This window comes from Narcine bancroftii, chromosome 4 (genome assembly GCF_036971445.1).
Source record: "Narcine bancroftii isolate sNarBan1 chromosome 4, sNarBan1.hap1, whole genome shotgun sequence".
In the NCBI taxonomy this organism is placed as follows: domain Eukaryota; kingdom Metazoa; phylum Chordata; class Chondrichthyes; order Torpediniformes; family Narcinidae; genus Narcine; species Narcine bancroftii.
The window spans coordinates 76,624,230-76,640,732 of record NC_091472.1 but is presented as its reverse complement, the minus strand read 5'-3'; positions in this window follow the sequence as shown (position 1 = coordinate 76,640,732).

Here is a 16,503-nt window from a genome sequence, read left to right as displayed (position 1 = left end):
CCTGGGTTATGTAGTGCAGAATGGGGAAATCAGCCCAGACCCTGCCCGCATGCACCCTCTCCTAGACCTCCCAGTTCCACACACGCTGAAAGCACTAAAAAGGTGTTTGGGACTATTCGCTTACTATGCCCAATGGGTCCCCAACTACAATGACTGGGCCTGCCCACTTATAAAAGCCTCAGTTTTCCCACTGTGCCCAGCAGCCACCAGAGCATTCAGGGACATTAGGGACCATATCACTAAAGCTACCATGCGGTCCATAGATGAGTCGATCCCATTTTAAGTAGAAACAGATGCGTCCAATGTGGCTCTGGCAGCCACCCTAAACCAAGACGGACTACCAGTGGCCTTTTTCTTGCAAACCCTACAGGAGTCAGAGGTAATACACTCAGCAGTAGAGAAGGAGGCCCTAACCATTGTAGAAGCAGTAAGGCACTGGTGACATTATCTGGTGTGCAAACACCTCACTCTCGTCACGGACCAATGGTCTGTGGCTTTTATGTTCAATAACTAGAACAGGGGGAGAATTAAGAATGACAAAATCCTGCACTGGTGGATAGAATTGTCGACATTTAACTAAGACATTCTATACCGCCCTGGGAGACTCAACAAGCCCCCAGACGCATTGTCCAGAGGCACTTGTGCCATCCTTAACCACATGTCCCATTTGCAGAGCTTGCATAGTGAACTAGGCCACCCTAGCTCACTGTCACCTTATTCTCATGGCTCTCTTCAGAGAAGAATCCATTTTTAATTTGAAGTACTTAAATTATCTGCTGCCTTGCACATCTTCCAGGCTGATGTTAAAGCACATCATGGACTGTAGGAGAGGGAAAAACCAAAATTGTATGATCCAGTGTTAGTTGGTGGAAATTAGAGGTGGAGAGGGTGAGAAAATTTAAATTCCTGGGAGCCACCATCTCAAAGGACCTTTCCTGGACCCAACACAAATGTCATTCTGAAGAAAGCACATCAGTGCTTTGACTTTCTCAGAGCTTGGAGGTTTGGTAAGATATTGTAAATCTTGGGAAATTCCCACAGATGTGGTGTGGTAAGTGTGCTGACTGGCTGCATCATGGCCTGCTATGGGGGCACAAATACCTAGGAGTGGAAAGTCCTGCAAAAAGTAGTGGACACAGCCCAGTATATCACAAGCAAAACTTTCCCCACCCTCAAGAAAAATCTATATGCTGTTGGAGAGCAACAGCAATCAAAGGATCTACACCAGTCAGGGACATGCTGTTCTCACTGCTACCATCAGGAAAGAGATAGGTGTCACAAGACTCTTTCCACCAGGTTCAGGAACAGTTGCTACCCCTCCAACGCAAGACTCCTAAACAAACTCATTCAAGAACTCTTACTTGGTACATTTATTACTGAATATTTTCTGTATTTCTCTTTTGTTTATATTTCATTATTTTACATTTATTTGAGTAGTTTTCTTTGCACTACCAACAAGTAGTACAAAGAGAACATAAAATGACTCCTCATCACAGGATACTATACCCCAAAAGGTGACATTTAAACATTGGAATATTAACAAGAAAGCTTTGGACAACATTAAACCCAAATAGTTAGTGATGCAAAAGCTTTAAGAACTATCAGGGCAGCTTCTAACCAGGTTGCCTTGAACTTGAGTGCAATGTCACTGCAAAATTTCTTAGATTTGTTCCTGCTTTGCTATTTCAACTTCATAGAAACATAACAATTACAATATGGAAACTGGTCATTTTGGCCCTTCTAGTCCACACCGAACTAAGTACTCTCCTCTAGTCCTACCTACTTGCACCCTGCCCACAACCTTCCATTCCCCTCCCATCCATGTGACTGCCCAATTTTTGAAAAAAATTACTCTGCCACCACAACTTCTCCTGAAGCTTATTCCACACAGCCACCACTCTAAGCTCACCCTCATGTTATTTCTAAACTTTTTCCCCTCAACTCATGACCTCTTATTTCAATCTCTCCTACTCTCAATGGGAAAAAGCCTTTCTACATCATCTATCCCTCTCAATATTAAATATCTATCAAATCCCCTCTTGACCTTCTACATTCCAAAGAATAAAGACCTAATCTGCTCATTCTTTCTTTGTAATCTAGATACTGAAACCCAGGTAACAGTTTCATAAATCTTCTCTGCACTCTCTCTACCTTGTTGATATCTTTCCTATAATTCAGTGACCAGAAATGCACACAGTATTCCAAATTTGGCTTCACCAATGCCTTGTACAGTTTCAATATCACTTCCCAACTCCTGAATTCTATCCTTTGATTTATAAAGGCCAGCATACTTAAAGCCTTCTTCACCACCCTATCCACATGAGATTCTACCTTTGGGAAACAATGAACCATTATTTCTAGATCTCTCTGTTCAATTCCTCAATGCCCTCCCATTTTCTATACATGTCCTGTTTTGATTATTCCCACCAAAATTAAGCACTTCACACTTTTCAGCATTAAACTCCATCTGCCATCTTTCAGCCCACTCTTCTAAACAGTCCAAATCCCTATTTTAGTATCTGCACATGTACTCATCCAATTTAACCTCCCCCCCAACTATCCAGATCATTAATGTACATGACAAACAATAATGGACCCAATACAAATCCCTGAGGCACACTGCTTGCTACTGGCCTCCAGCCTGACAAACCATTATTCACTATGCCTCTATGGCATCTCCCTTCTAGCTGCTGTTGAATCCATTTGACCATCTCAAAATTAATACCTAATGATTGAATCTTCCTAACTAACCTTCCAAGCAGAACCTGTCCATATAGACAGCATCCACTGCTCTACTCTCATCAACATTCCTTGTCACCTCTTCAGAAGTTCAACAAGATTGGTCAAACATGACCTTCCACACACAAATCCATGTTGAATGTTCCTGATCAGATCCTGTCTCTCCACACACACTAAGAATGCTTTCCATCAATTTACCTATCACAGATGTCAAACTTAAAGGTCAATTATTGCTAGGCTTGTTCCTCGAACCCTTTTTAAGCAAAGGAACCACATGTGCGAAATGCCAATCCTCCAGCTCTGTACCACACTATGACATTTGGAAATTTTTTAAAACTGTCAGAGCCTTTGCTATTTCCTCACCAACTTCTCTCAAGGTCATGGGGAAAACCCATCAGGATCTGGAGAATTATCCACCTTTATATAACCATATAACCACTTACAGCACAGAACAGGCCGGTTCGGCCCTACTAGTCCATGCCGTAACAAATCCCCACCCTCCTAGTCCCACTGACCAGCACCCGGTCCATACCCCTCCAGTCCTCTCCATGTAACTATCCAGTCTATTCTTAAATGTAACCAATGATCCCACCTCGACCACGTCTTCCAGAAGCTCATTCCACATCCCTACCATCCTTTGCGTAAAGAAATTTTCCCTCATGTTCCCCTTATAATTTTCCCCTTCAATCTTAAACCATGCCTTCTAGTTTGAATCTCCACCACTCTTAATTGAAAAAACCTATCCACATTTACTCTGTCTGTCCCTTTTAAAATCTTAAACACCTCGATCAAGTCCCCCCCCCTCAATCTTCACGCTCCAGAGAAAAAAGCCATAGTCTGCACAACCTTTCCCTGTAACTCAAACCTTGAAATTCTGTCAACATTCTCGTGAACCTTCTCTGCACTCACTCCATTTTGTTTACATCTTTCCTATAATTTGGTGACCAAAACTGTACACAGTACTCCAAATTTGGCCTCACCAATGCCTTGTACAATTTCATCATAACCTCCCTACTCTTGAATTCAATACTCCAATTTATGAAGGCCAACATTCCAAATGCCTTCTTCACCACACCATCTACCAGAGTATCAGCCTCGAGGGTACTATTTACCATCACTCCTAAATCCCTGTTGCTCTGCACATCTCAATAGCCTACCATTTAATGCATATGACCTATTTAGATTTGCATATAACCAATTTAGATTTGAACCTATGGTTCAAAAGCTCCAGTACTTCCTCTTTCTTAATCCTCTTTGCTTCCTTTACCCTGCAAAATTCAATATCCTTCTCCTTGGTGAATACAGAAAAAATTGCTCAAGATCTCTCCGATCTCTTTTATTCTGATTCTCCAAGGGACTAATTTATTCCACTCTCCTTTTGCTATTAATATTTGTAGAAATCCTTTGGATTTATTTTTTCACCCTGCTTGCTATAGCCATCTCTTACCTTTTAATTTTTAAAAATTTCTTTAAGATTCTTTTTACATTCAATTTATTCTCAGAACATTTTTTCCTTGTTTCTTATATTTATTGTAGGTCTCCCCTTTGCAAACAAAGTTTCCAATATTCCTTAAAAACCATGGCTCTCTCAAACTTTCACCCTACCTTTTAACAGAAAAAGAATTTTGTACCTTCAAAAATCTCACTTTCATAAAGACCTCCATTTCGCTACTGCATCGGCCCAATCCACTCCTTGTAAATCCTTTTGCATCTCCTTAAATCTAACTCCGCCCCCAACTCCCAAAATCAAAATCCTCCACCTTGAGCTTCACCCATCCCTTTCCATAATTACATTGAAGCTAATGGCACTATGTTCACTGGACCCAAAGTTCTTCCCAACACATACCTCCATCATCTGACCAATCTCATTTCCCAACAATAGATCCAACTCTGCCTTTCTCTAGTTGGTATTTCTACATATTGCTGTGGAAAAACAAACTATCCTGCACAGATTTTGGGTTTCCCAATCTACAAGTGGAAAATTAAAATCTCCCACACTCACAACCCTGTACTCATTACAAATATTTGCCATCTCCCCACAAATTTGCTCCTCTAGTTCTCATTCTCCATTAGGTGGTCTATCATATACCACTATAAGTGCAACTACCTCTTTCCCATTCTTTATTTCTACCCAAATAGCCTCCCTTGATGAGCCCTTGAATCTATCCTGCCTTAGCACTGCTGTAATATTTTCTGACAAGCAATGCAACACCACCCCCTCTTGCCCCTGATTCTAGCACACCTAAAGCAATGAAATCCAGAAATAGTTAGCTGCCATTCACATCCCTCTTACATCCATGTTTCACTAATCACTACCTCATCATATTTCCAAGTGTCAATCCATACCCTCAGCTCATCCACCTTCCTTGTAATGCTCCTGGCATTAAAATATATGCATTTCAGAGATTTATCACTTACTGTTTTCCCCCATCTTTACAAACAACTTTTTTTTTTCTATCATCTCCCTTCCATTTTCATACTGAGCATCTCCCTTCTTTCACCTGCCTTTCCACACAAGCTTTGTTTGCAATCTAACCTCCTTGCTGTTCTCTTCCATTTGATTTCCTTCCCCAACCATTCTAGTTTAAAGTCTCCTGAGTAGCCTTAGCAAATGTCCCCACCAGGATCCTGGTCCCCTGGGGTTCAAGTGCAACCCATCTTTTCTGCACAGGTCACACCTAACCCAAAAAAATGAACCCAGTGATTCAGAAACTTGGATCCCTGCCCCTTACTCCACCTTATTCTATTCCTGCCGTGTGACAATCCAGAGATTACTCCCTTTATAGCCCTTTTTAACTCTGTACTCACTTTTCAGGACCTCCTCACTATTCCTCCCGATGTCATTGGTACCTACATGCACCACAACCTCTGGCTCATCTCTCCCACTTTAGGGAGTCTGACTCTAGCAGCAACATCTTGGACCTTGGTACTAGGGAGGCAAACCATCAGATTCTCCTTACTACATCCACAGAATCCCCTATCTGTCCTCCTAACTATAGAGGACCCTATGATTACTGCCCTCTTCTTCCTTTCCCTACCCTTCTGAGTTACAGTGGCTGACCCTGTGCCAGAAGTACAGCCACTATTGCTTCCCTAGCTGGGCAGTTCCCCCTAACAGTATTCAAAGAGGAGTACTTATTATTGAAGGTTACAGCCACAGGGGTTCCCTCTAGCACCTTACTCTTCCTTCTCTTAACTGTGACCCACTTGTCCCCCTCCTGTGGCCTTGGTGTGACAACCTGGCTGTAACTCCTGTCTATGATGTCCTCACTTTCCCTGACCAGAGTGAGGTAATCAAGCTGCAGCTCTAGTTCCCCAACACCGAACCAGAGAAGCCACAGCTCAGCACACCTGGACATCCAGGAGGCTAGAAGACTCTAGGACTGCTCTCACTCATCCTTTTTCTCTCTCCATTTCCTTAAATGCAGTGGAAAGAAACAACAACTAACCAGCCTCATCTTAATGCAAACAAACTCAACCTCAGCTCGCCAAAGCCTTGTGAGCCAGTCTCCAAGTCCCTCTCACTCACTGGGCCACTCCCCGACTTTCTCCTTTTTTTGGCCCCTGCCAATTAACTCAATTACCCCAATTACTTTGGTTCCTGCTGCCCTGACTAGATATTGGTAAATGGACAAGAGGTTTTGCTGCAGGTAAATATATTTGGGAGAAACCCTACATAGCACAAGATATAAATTTTTTAAAAATCAATTTTTTGCACCACATGAAGCAAATAATTTCTTATGATAAAGAAATTCCAGTTTGAATGTTCTACTGCATTGTAGAAATCCCATGAGACAAACTGCTACAAGTCAAAATCTGATGATTAAGTCCCTTAACTTTTTTAAAAATCAGTTAGAACAGTCAAGTTGGTCATTTTCTCTACTCAAATTTTGAAATACCCCAGTAGGGCCATTCACACTGAACCATTCCATCCCCTTGCTCTCCTGGGGTGGGGTGATGGTGTTATGAGTAATTGAACAGATTCTATGGGTCTGAAGCAAGGACTGAATGCAGTTTTGTAGTAAATAATTTTATTTACAAAAGATGGGTGTGGGAAAATGGTAGCGAAATAAAACATAGTGTGGTAAAGTCACACTGACAAAAACACAAAAATGGTATCTTGCATACCACAAATGTTCAACTTGATGAACATCATGCGGACTGTTTGCAGTCATTCTGACAAGTTCCTATTGTTCTCATTCTGCACTCTTTCCATATGCTAGTTCATAGTTGTTCTCTGCTATGATCTCACTTTTTTGCTCTCTCCATTCCCTGCCTCTAAGAATCTCCCATGCATGCAAGAACATCAACACATCACTAATGGACCCGTGCATACCATGTCTTCGTTCACACTGGAGCCAATTTGAAACAGATAGGCTTTGATATTATCTCCCAAGGAGGTTCATTCCCAGGTCAATTTGGACCGCCCCCCCCACAAAAAAAAGTACTGGGTTGGGAAAGTTCACACTGGCAGGTGGCCCAGTTAATTACTGGGTTCAAATGCCACTACACTTGGAATGTATACTGACTGGCAAAATTGTTGCCAGGTTTGATCATTCAAGTGCCCAGCCAAGCACACAAAGCTCCAGGAAATAACAAACAGTCAAGTCCATCACAGGCTCTGACCCCCTCATGCAGTGAATACATCCATGCAAAGCGCTGGCTCAAGGTTGTCGCCTTCATCATAAAGACCCCCTGTCACCCCAGTCATAACTCTTCTCACTAATATTGGACAGAAGCCCAAAGACCAGACCCTTTAGAGGAGTGGTTCCCAAATCTTTTCAGGCTGCTGCCCCCTTGGCTCTCAGGCCACACCTTGCACCCCCTCCTTCAACAACAAACACACATTGGTGTTAGGTCTACTGAAAATTTAAAACTAATTTAACAAAACAAGCATTACATTAAGGCACCCAAGGAGTTTTTGGAAATGGACAGAGATTGGAGCATGCTTGGGCAAATGCAGGTGGAGATGCTGGGAGATTATGATGCTCTGCAGTGGGTCATGGAGGGCAGGTTTGTTGGTGCTCCAGGAGTTTAAGCAGAGGAGAGAAACAAAAGGAGTTGGGTGGCTAAGGTGAGAGGGTGGGTGGTGGAAATGTTTCTCTTGCTCTTCCATTTCTCACTGCTTTTGGCTGCAATGGTGGGAAGAACAAACAAGGAGAAAGACAGGGAGAGGAGCTCCCCATGGCTGAAGTCAGCAATTCTAATGGAAGGGCAGCAGAGCAGACAAGGTGATCAGGAGCAAGAGAAAGCAGCAATGGAGCGAAGGGCCCCATGGTGACCAAGTGAGTCTTGTTGATTGTGGCCGCCAAGCAATGTCACGGCCTCTTGCAGACTGCCCTCAAGGGCTGGAAGCCAAGGGCTACAAAGTGGTGTGCCCTTTTTCCTCACCATCTCCTTGAATCTTTCCATCACCCACTGGGAAAGATAGCTCTGGATTCAAGAACAGTTTAATTCCAACAGCAATGGTCTTAAACCTCTCCTTGGAACACTAATTGGGAACTGCCTAACAAAAAAAACTACCTGCAATGTTGCAAATTCAATTTTGCACAAAGATAACTGAATTTATTTTCTTTTACTTGTTCTCCCTTTTTAAATTGTGTACCAATTTAGTCATTTTGAAAAAAAAGTATTGTCATGTATGTGCAAGAGTAAACTCAACATTTTTTAACTTCATTGTTTGTCACTAGGCAGCATCACCGTACATGATTAATAATTCATCTTGTGTTAAGTGTAAATATTTGATCAGTCCCATTAATTTAATATCATGCAACTTCCCTTGCCACACCACACAAGCCCCTTTCACACTTGCATCCCACTTAATCGGCCATTCAGTGTCTTGGGATAGGAATGGGGGTTTGGCTTTTCACACTTGACCATTCCTAACTGAGACACTGAACACTTTCATGGAGCCATCCCCGGGGTTAGGACTGTTCTATCTTCTGTCATGATGCATCAAGTGATGGTGGACCTGCCCCAAATCCTGATCAATGTATTATGATCTTCTATTTGAAGAAAATTAATCATGCCTAATGAGAACATAATTAAGCTTCATGTCCAGCACATTATGAGCCCTTCAGTATCTATGTACCGATCTTTAGAAACCTTTATAAAGGACCGTGGGAAAGTGCTCGCAATAAATAACAATAGCAGACAAATTTTTTAAAAAAATATAAACAGGGTGAGAAAGTTGGTAGCGCTAAATTTATAGCATGGGAAAGTTTGTAGTGCTAAAGCACACAATTGGTAGCACTATTGCATACAATTTATAAATACAGTAAGGAAAAAAAGCAATGGTGGACCTGACATCCCAGAATTCCATGCAGCAGAGAAAGGGCTGTATGCCCAGCTGCATGTACAGAGTGTTCATGGAGGGGTTTCTCTACTGCATGGAATTCGGAAAAATCCACCATTGCTTCCCCTCGCGGTCTTTCTAAATTGTGTGCTTATAGCACTACCAATTTTCCCATGTTTAAAAATTATTTCCTCCTACTGCAACTTTCCCACAGCAAAGTTTAGACCTTCATTTTAATCTTTTCTTCCTTCACATTACTGCATGCTTGCAAAAATGCATCATTGCAATCCCACAATGCAGTTACTCATTTCACACTTGCCTGATTGCAATGCCAGTGTCGGCAGACGCCAGGGATTATACTAGGGGGTCAAGGCAGTCAATCCCAACGCGAGATGTCATTTGACGCCAGTGTAGAACCGATTTTGCTTTTACTCTTGGCACTTTAAACGTTGATTGGTGGTTAATTCCTTGGATCACTTGCAGTGTGAAAGGGGCCTGATGTGAAGCTCCAAAAATCAATGAATAATTAGTGCTTTTGCCAAGAGACAAACATTCTGGGTAACCACAGCATCAGTGCAGATTAACTACCACCTGGGTCCCAAGGCAGAGTTTTAGTAGGCCCCCTAGGGTCAACATCATGGGGGAGCATTCACAGGATATGCCCCTATTCACCTCTTTCCCAACCCCTCTCTCATGGAGTTCCACATGCCACACCTTGTTGGCTGGTTTAGTGGAATTTTTCTAGACTGTAAACTTAAGGACAAATCAGTGTGTGGTGATGGCAAATTTAATTTTGGAAGGTGGTAGGGAGGGCAGGATGGGGGAAATGACATAAATTGGTTGTGGTTCCTCATGTCAAGAGTTTTACTCAGTGGTTCTCAACACTTTTCTACTCACATGTTACCTTCCTAACTACTGAGCACCTGTGACATCCCAGCTCATAGAATAGATCCTGTGGCTAGTAAAGGATTTTAAGGTGGTCTACGAGTGGAAAAATAAAGATTGAGAACCACCGATCTAAATACATCTGACACAGAAAGATCCTGCCTCCACCAGCTCGTCCAGAAGTCAACAGTTCTCTTATCCACACTGCTTCCACTGTCAATGGCCTGGGTGGTGATAGCGATAGCCCAGTGTGTGTGTGGAGAGGGTTATACGAGGAGGGGAAGGGTTGGGCTGGTAATGGGGTGCCTTTTGTGAGTAGTAGATTGTAAATACATGCATGCATGATGAGCCGAGCTCTGTAGCAGGAGGCAGACCTCAGGCTTATACCTTGCTTTTTGCGAAAATGTGAGCATTGATTGAGTGACTACACTAACATGCATAATATTGTACTTAGTACATAACGTGCATAAAAATGAAATTGTATGAATCAATTAAAACAGACCTTTTATTCCACATGATAGAATTATTACACTGCTACAGCACATAAAACAGGGGTGAGTGAACCATAGACAGAACATTATTAGGGCAACAAAACCATGGGACACAAGCAGTGGTCAATGGACATTGTACAACAAGCCACACACAATTTTTCTTTCAACCATTCAGCAACCGAGGGGAGTCACTTGATGGAGTAGTGGCCGGACGGTGAACTCCAGCCCTCTCCAGAAAAGTCGGGAAAAACAAGAGAAAATACAAAGGCACAGAAATACAAGTTAAAGAAAAGTGAGTATAAAGGTGGAAAGAAGATGGAGACAAAAGGAGAAAAATCAAAATCAACGGAAAGAGAGGAAGAGAAGACAACGGAGGAAAAAGGTGAAGGCCTTACCTGTCCGAAGAGGCCCGCTGTGGAGAGAGGAGCCCACTACCTCAGGTCGGTAGAAAAAGAACTACAACAATGGCTCACAGAGCCGAGTAAAAGTGCGCATGGAAAAAAAACACACCGACGGGAGGGGGGACCAGCTGGGGAGTCGATCTCCACAGCCGGCAACGACAGCTGCAGAACACCTGCAGCAAGAAGAGACCACAGAAGACAATGGAAACAAGAAAGAAGAGGAGGAAAGGGCATCAAAGAAACAACAGATGGCCAACCCAGAGGAAGAAGAGGAAGAATACAGTGAAATAGATAAAGGGAAAGGCAAGGTAAAGGATATACTTGCTCTTGTTAGAGGATACATGGAGTCATTTAAAGAATGGCAAACACAGGAATTCAATGATTTAAGAAGAAGAATAAACAACACAGAAGAGAAAATAAATAAAATGGATATGACCTTAACAGAAATGGGGAAAAAAATGGACAAGATGGAAGAACGGGCAATAGCAGCAGAAATGGAGGTAGAAGACTTAAAGAAATTGGAGGAATCTAATAAAAAACTAAAGAGACACAAGAATTACTAGCTCAAAAAATAGATATAATGGAAAATTATAACAGAAGAAATAACATAAAGATAGTGGGCCTTAAGGAAGATGAAGAAGGCAAGAATATGAGGGAGTTTATAAAAGAATGGATCCTTAAGACCCTAGGATGTCCAGAACTACAGCAAGAAATGGAAATAGAAAGGGCACATAGAGCATTGGCCCCTAAACCACAACAAAAACCAAGATCTATTGTAGTAAAATTCCTAAGATATACTACAAGAGAAAAGGTACTGGAGAAGACAATGGAAAAAGTAAGAGAGGGCAACAAACCACTGGAGTATAAAGGGCAAAAAATCTTCATTTATCCAGATATAAGTTTTGAACTCCTAAAGAAGAGAAAAAAGTTCAATACAGCAAAGGCGATTTTATGGAAGAAAGGATATAAATTTACACTGAAGCATCCTGCGGTATTGAAAATATTTATTCCAGGACAACAAAACAGACTGTTCTCGGATCCAGAAGAAGCACGAAAATTTGCAGAACAATTACAAAAATAGACTGAGGGATGAAGACGGGTAATGAGAGTAAAAATTATCACGATTGATATGTATGTGGGTAAAGACAAAAATAGACTGAGGGATGAAGACGGGTAATGAGGGTAAAAATGACCACGATTGATATGTATGCGGGTAAAGAGGTATAAGAGTGAATAGAGACAATGGGCATACGTGAAAGTATCTGTAATTAGAGGAAAACATAGATAGTATAGACAAGAATTAATAAGGGAAGGTAATGGAATAGAGAGAATAAGGAGGGAATTAAAAGAGTGACCTTTGTGACATATGTAAAGTGAAATCTTTTCTGGGGGGGCTGGGTGGGGGAAAAGAGTGGTCACTGCAAAATCAGTTGACGCTTGCGAGTGGATTCGCAAATCCAAATGGAGAGGGGAGATGTGGTTGTCCGACAAGGGATAAAGGACAACTCAGGAGGGGAAGGGGAGATTGGGGATAAAGAAGATAGAAATAGGAGAATAAGGAAAATGTTGGATGTTGTAGGAATGTTGTCTGGTAAAGAGTTGAAAATAAGAAAACAGAAATGGAAAAGGAGGAAAGGTAATGATGGAAAAACGGAAAGAGAAGATAAACAAAATATAAAATGGCTAAGCTGAACTATATGACTTTAAATATTAATGGAATACATAACCAAATTAAAAGGAAGAAACTACTAAATTTACTGAAAAAGGAAAAAATTGATATAGCATTTGTCCAAGAAACACACTTAACTGAATTGGAGCACAAGAAATTAAAGAGAGATTGGGTAGGACATGTAACAGCAGCATCGTATAATTCAAAAGCAAGAGGAGTGGCTATATTAATTAGCAAAAATGTGCCATTTAAAATAGAAGAGGAAATAATAGATCCAGCAGGGAGATATGTTATGATAAAATGTCAGATATATTCGGAGCTTTGGAATCTACTTAATATATATTCACCTAACGAAGAAGATCAAAAGTTTATGCAAGATATCTTTTTGAAGGTAGCTAATACGCAAGGGAATATACTAATAGGAGGGGATTTCAATCTGAATTTGGATCCAAATATGGATAAAACGGGGAAAAAAATTAACAGGAAGAACAAAGTAACCAAATTTATAATTAAATCAATGCAAGAAATGAAACTTGTGGACATATGGAGGAAACAAAACCCAAAAGAAAAGGAATACTCATACTACTCGACTAGACATAAAACATACTCAAGAATAGACCTATTTTTGTTATCAGCTAGTATGCAGGATAGAGTAAGAAAAACAGAATATAAAGCGAGAATGCTATCGGACCATTCACCCTTAATACTGACAGTAAAGCTAGAGGACATCCCTCCAAGAATGTATAGATGGAGATTAAACCCCATGCTACTTAAAAGACAGGATTTTAGAGAATTTATTGAAAAACAATTAAAAATGTACTTGGAAGTAAATACGGAATCAGTGGAAGATAAGTTTATACTATGGGACGCAATGAAAGCATTCATTAGAGGACAAATAATAAGTTATGCAACCAAGATGAAGAAGGACTATAATCAGGAAACAGAGCAGTTGGAAAGGGAAATAATAAACATAGAAAAAAAATTAGCAATAAAGGAAGATACAACCAAAAGAAGAGAATTGGCGGATAAAAAAATAAAATATGAAACATTACAAACATATAAGGTGGAGAAGAATATAATGAAGACAAAACAGAAATATTATGAACTAGGTGAAAAAACACACAAAATCTTAGCATGGCAGCTTAAGACAGAGCAAACTAAGAAAATGGTATTGGCAACAAGGAAAAAAGACAAACAAATTACATATAATCCAAAAGAAATTAAGGAAAACTTCAGAGAATTCTATGAACAATTATACCGAACTGAAAATGAAGGGAAAGAAGGGAAAATAGATGAATTTTTGACTAAAATTGAACTACCAAAACTACAAATAGAGGAACAAAATAAATTAACAGAACCATTTGGAACAGTAGAAATACAAGAGATAATAAAAAAATTACCAAATAATAAGACACCAGGAGAGGATGGACTCCCAATAGAATTCTACAAAACATTTAAAGATCTAATAATACCACCCCTCCTGGATGTAATCAACCAGATTGATGGGACACAAAACTTACCAGATTCATGTAAAACAGCAATAATTACAGTGATACTAAAACAAGGGAAGGGTTCAGAGAGCTCATTGCTGTATCTGACCCGACCTTGTTGGTTTTCGTGCAGTTGGATAATCATGTTGAGGAACTTTGGGGGACATCCGATGCGCTCTAGTATTTGCCAAAGCCCTTTCCTGCTCACGGTGTCGAAGGCTTTGGTGAGGTCAACAAAGGTGATGTAGAGTCCTTTGTTTTGTTCTCTGCACTTTTCTTGGAGCTGTCTGAGGGCAAAGACCATGTCAGTGGTTCCTCTGTTTGCGCGAAAGCCGCACTGTGATTCTGGGAGAATATTCTCGGCGACACTAGGTATTATTCTATTTAGTAGAATCCAAGCGAAGATTTTGCCTGCAATGGAGAGCAACGTGATTCCCCTGTAGTTTGAGCAGTCTGATTTCTCGCCTTTGTTTTTGTACAGGGTGATGATGGTGGCATCACGAAGATCCTGAGGCAGTTTACCTTGGTCCCAACAAAGCTTGAAAAACTCATGCAGTTTGGCATGCAGAGTTTTGCCGCCAGCCTTCCAGACTTCTGGGGGGATTCCATCTATACCTGCTGCTTTGCCACTTTTCAGTTGTTCGATTGCCTTATATGTCTCATCCAGGGTGGGAACCTCATCCAGCTCTAGCCTTAGGGGCTGTTGAGGGAGCTGGAGCAGGGCGGAATCTTGGACTGCGCGGTTGGCACTGAAAAGAGATTGGAAGTGTTCTGACCATCGGTTGAGGATGGAGATCTTGTCGCTGAGGAGGACTTTGCCGTCTGAGCTGCGCAGCGGGCTTTGGACTTGGGGTGAGGGGCAGTACACAGCCTTTGGAGCCTCGTAGAAACCCCTGAAGTCGCCAATGTCCGCGCTGAGCTCTCTGAACCCTTCTCCATTAACAATGGCGTGAAGCAAGGCTGTGTTCTCGCATCAACCCTCTTTTCAATCTTCTTCAGCATGATGCTGAACCAAGCCATGAAAGACCCCAACAATGAAGACGCTGTTTACATCCGGTACCACACGGATGGCAGTCTCTTCAATCTGAGGCGCCTGCAAGCTCACACCAAGACACAAGAGAAACTTGTCCGTGAACTACTCTTTGCAGATGATGCCGCTTTAGTTGCCCATTCAGAGCCAGCTCTTCAGCGCTTGACGTCCTGCTTTGCGGAAACTGCCAAAATGTTTGGCCTGGAAGTCAGCCTGAAGAAAACTGAGGTCCTCCATCAGCCAGCTCCCCACCATGACTACCAGCCCCCCCACATCTCCATTGGGCACACAAAACTCAAAACGGTCAACCAGTTTACCTATCTCGGCTGCACCATTTCATCAGATGCAAGGATCGACAATGAGATAGACAACAGACTCGCCAAGGCAAATAGCGCCTTTGGAAGACTACACAAAAGAGTCTGGAAAAACAACCAACTGAAAAACCTCACAAAGATAAGCGTATACAGAGCAGTTGTCATACCCACACTCCTGTTCGGCTCCGAATCATGGGTCCTCTACCGGCACCACCTACGGCTCCTAGAACGCTTCCACCAGCGCTGTCTCCGCTCCATCCTCAACATCCATTGGAGCGCTTTCATCCCTAACGTCGAAGTACTCGAGATGGCAGAGGTCGACAGCATCGAGTCCACGCTGCTGAAGATCCAGCTGCGCTGGATGGGTCACGTCTCCAGAATGGAGGACCATCGCCTTCCCAAGAAAGTGTTATATGGCGAGCTCTCCACTGGCCACCGTGACAGAGGTGCACCAAAGAAAAGGTACAAGGACTGCCTAAAGAAATCTCTTGGTGCCTGCCACATTGATCACCGCCAGTGGGCTGATATCGCCTCAAACCGTGCATCTTGGCGCCTCACAGTTTGGCGGGCAGCAACCTCCTTTGAAGAAGACCGCAGAGCCCACCTCACTGACAAAAGGCAAAGGAGGAAAAACCCAACACCCAACCCCAACCAACCAATTTTCCCTTGCAACCGCTGCAAACGTGTCTGCCTGTCCCGCATCGGACTTGTCAGCCACAAACGAGCCTGCAGCTGACGTGGACTTTTTACCCCCTCCATAAATCTTCGTCCGCGAAGCCAAGCCAAAGAAGAAGAAAACAAGGGAAAGATCCACTCTCACCAGCGTCATATAGACCAATATCTCTGCTAAACACAGATTATAAGATAATAGCTAAACTATTAGCAAACAGATTAGCAGAACAGGTACCAAAAATGGTAAATTTAGACCAAACTGGATTTATCAAAAAAAGACGCACAACAGACAATATTTGTAAATTTATTAACTTAATTCATGCAGTAGAAGGAAATAAAGCACCTGCAGTAGCAGTTGCTTTAGACGCAGAGAAGGCCTTCGACAGAGTAGAATGGAATTACTTGTTCAAAGTATTGCAAAAATTCATTTTACCGGAGAAGTATATTAATTGGATTAAAGCATTATATAAGGGACCGTTAGCGAAAGTGACAGTAAATGGACATGTATCAAAGCAAT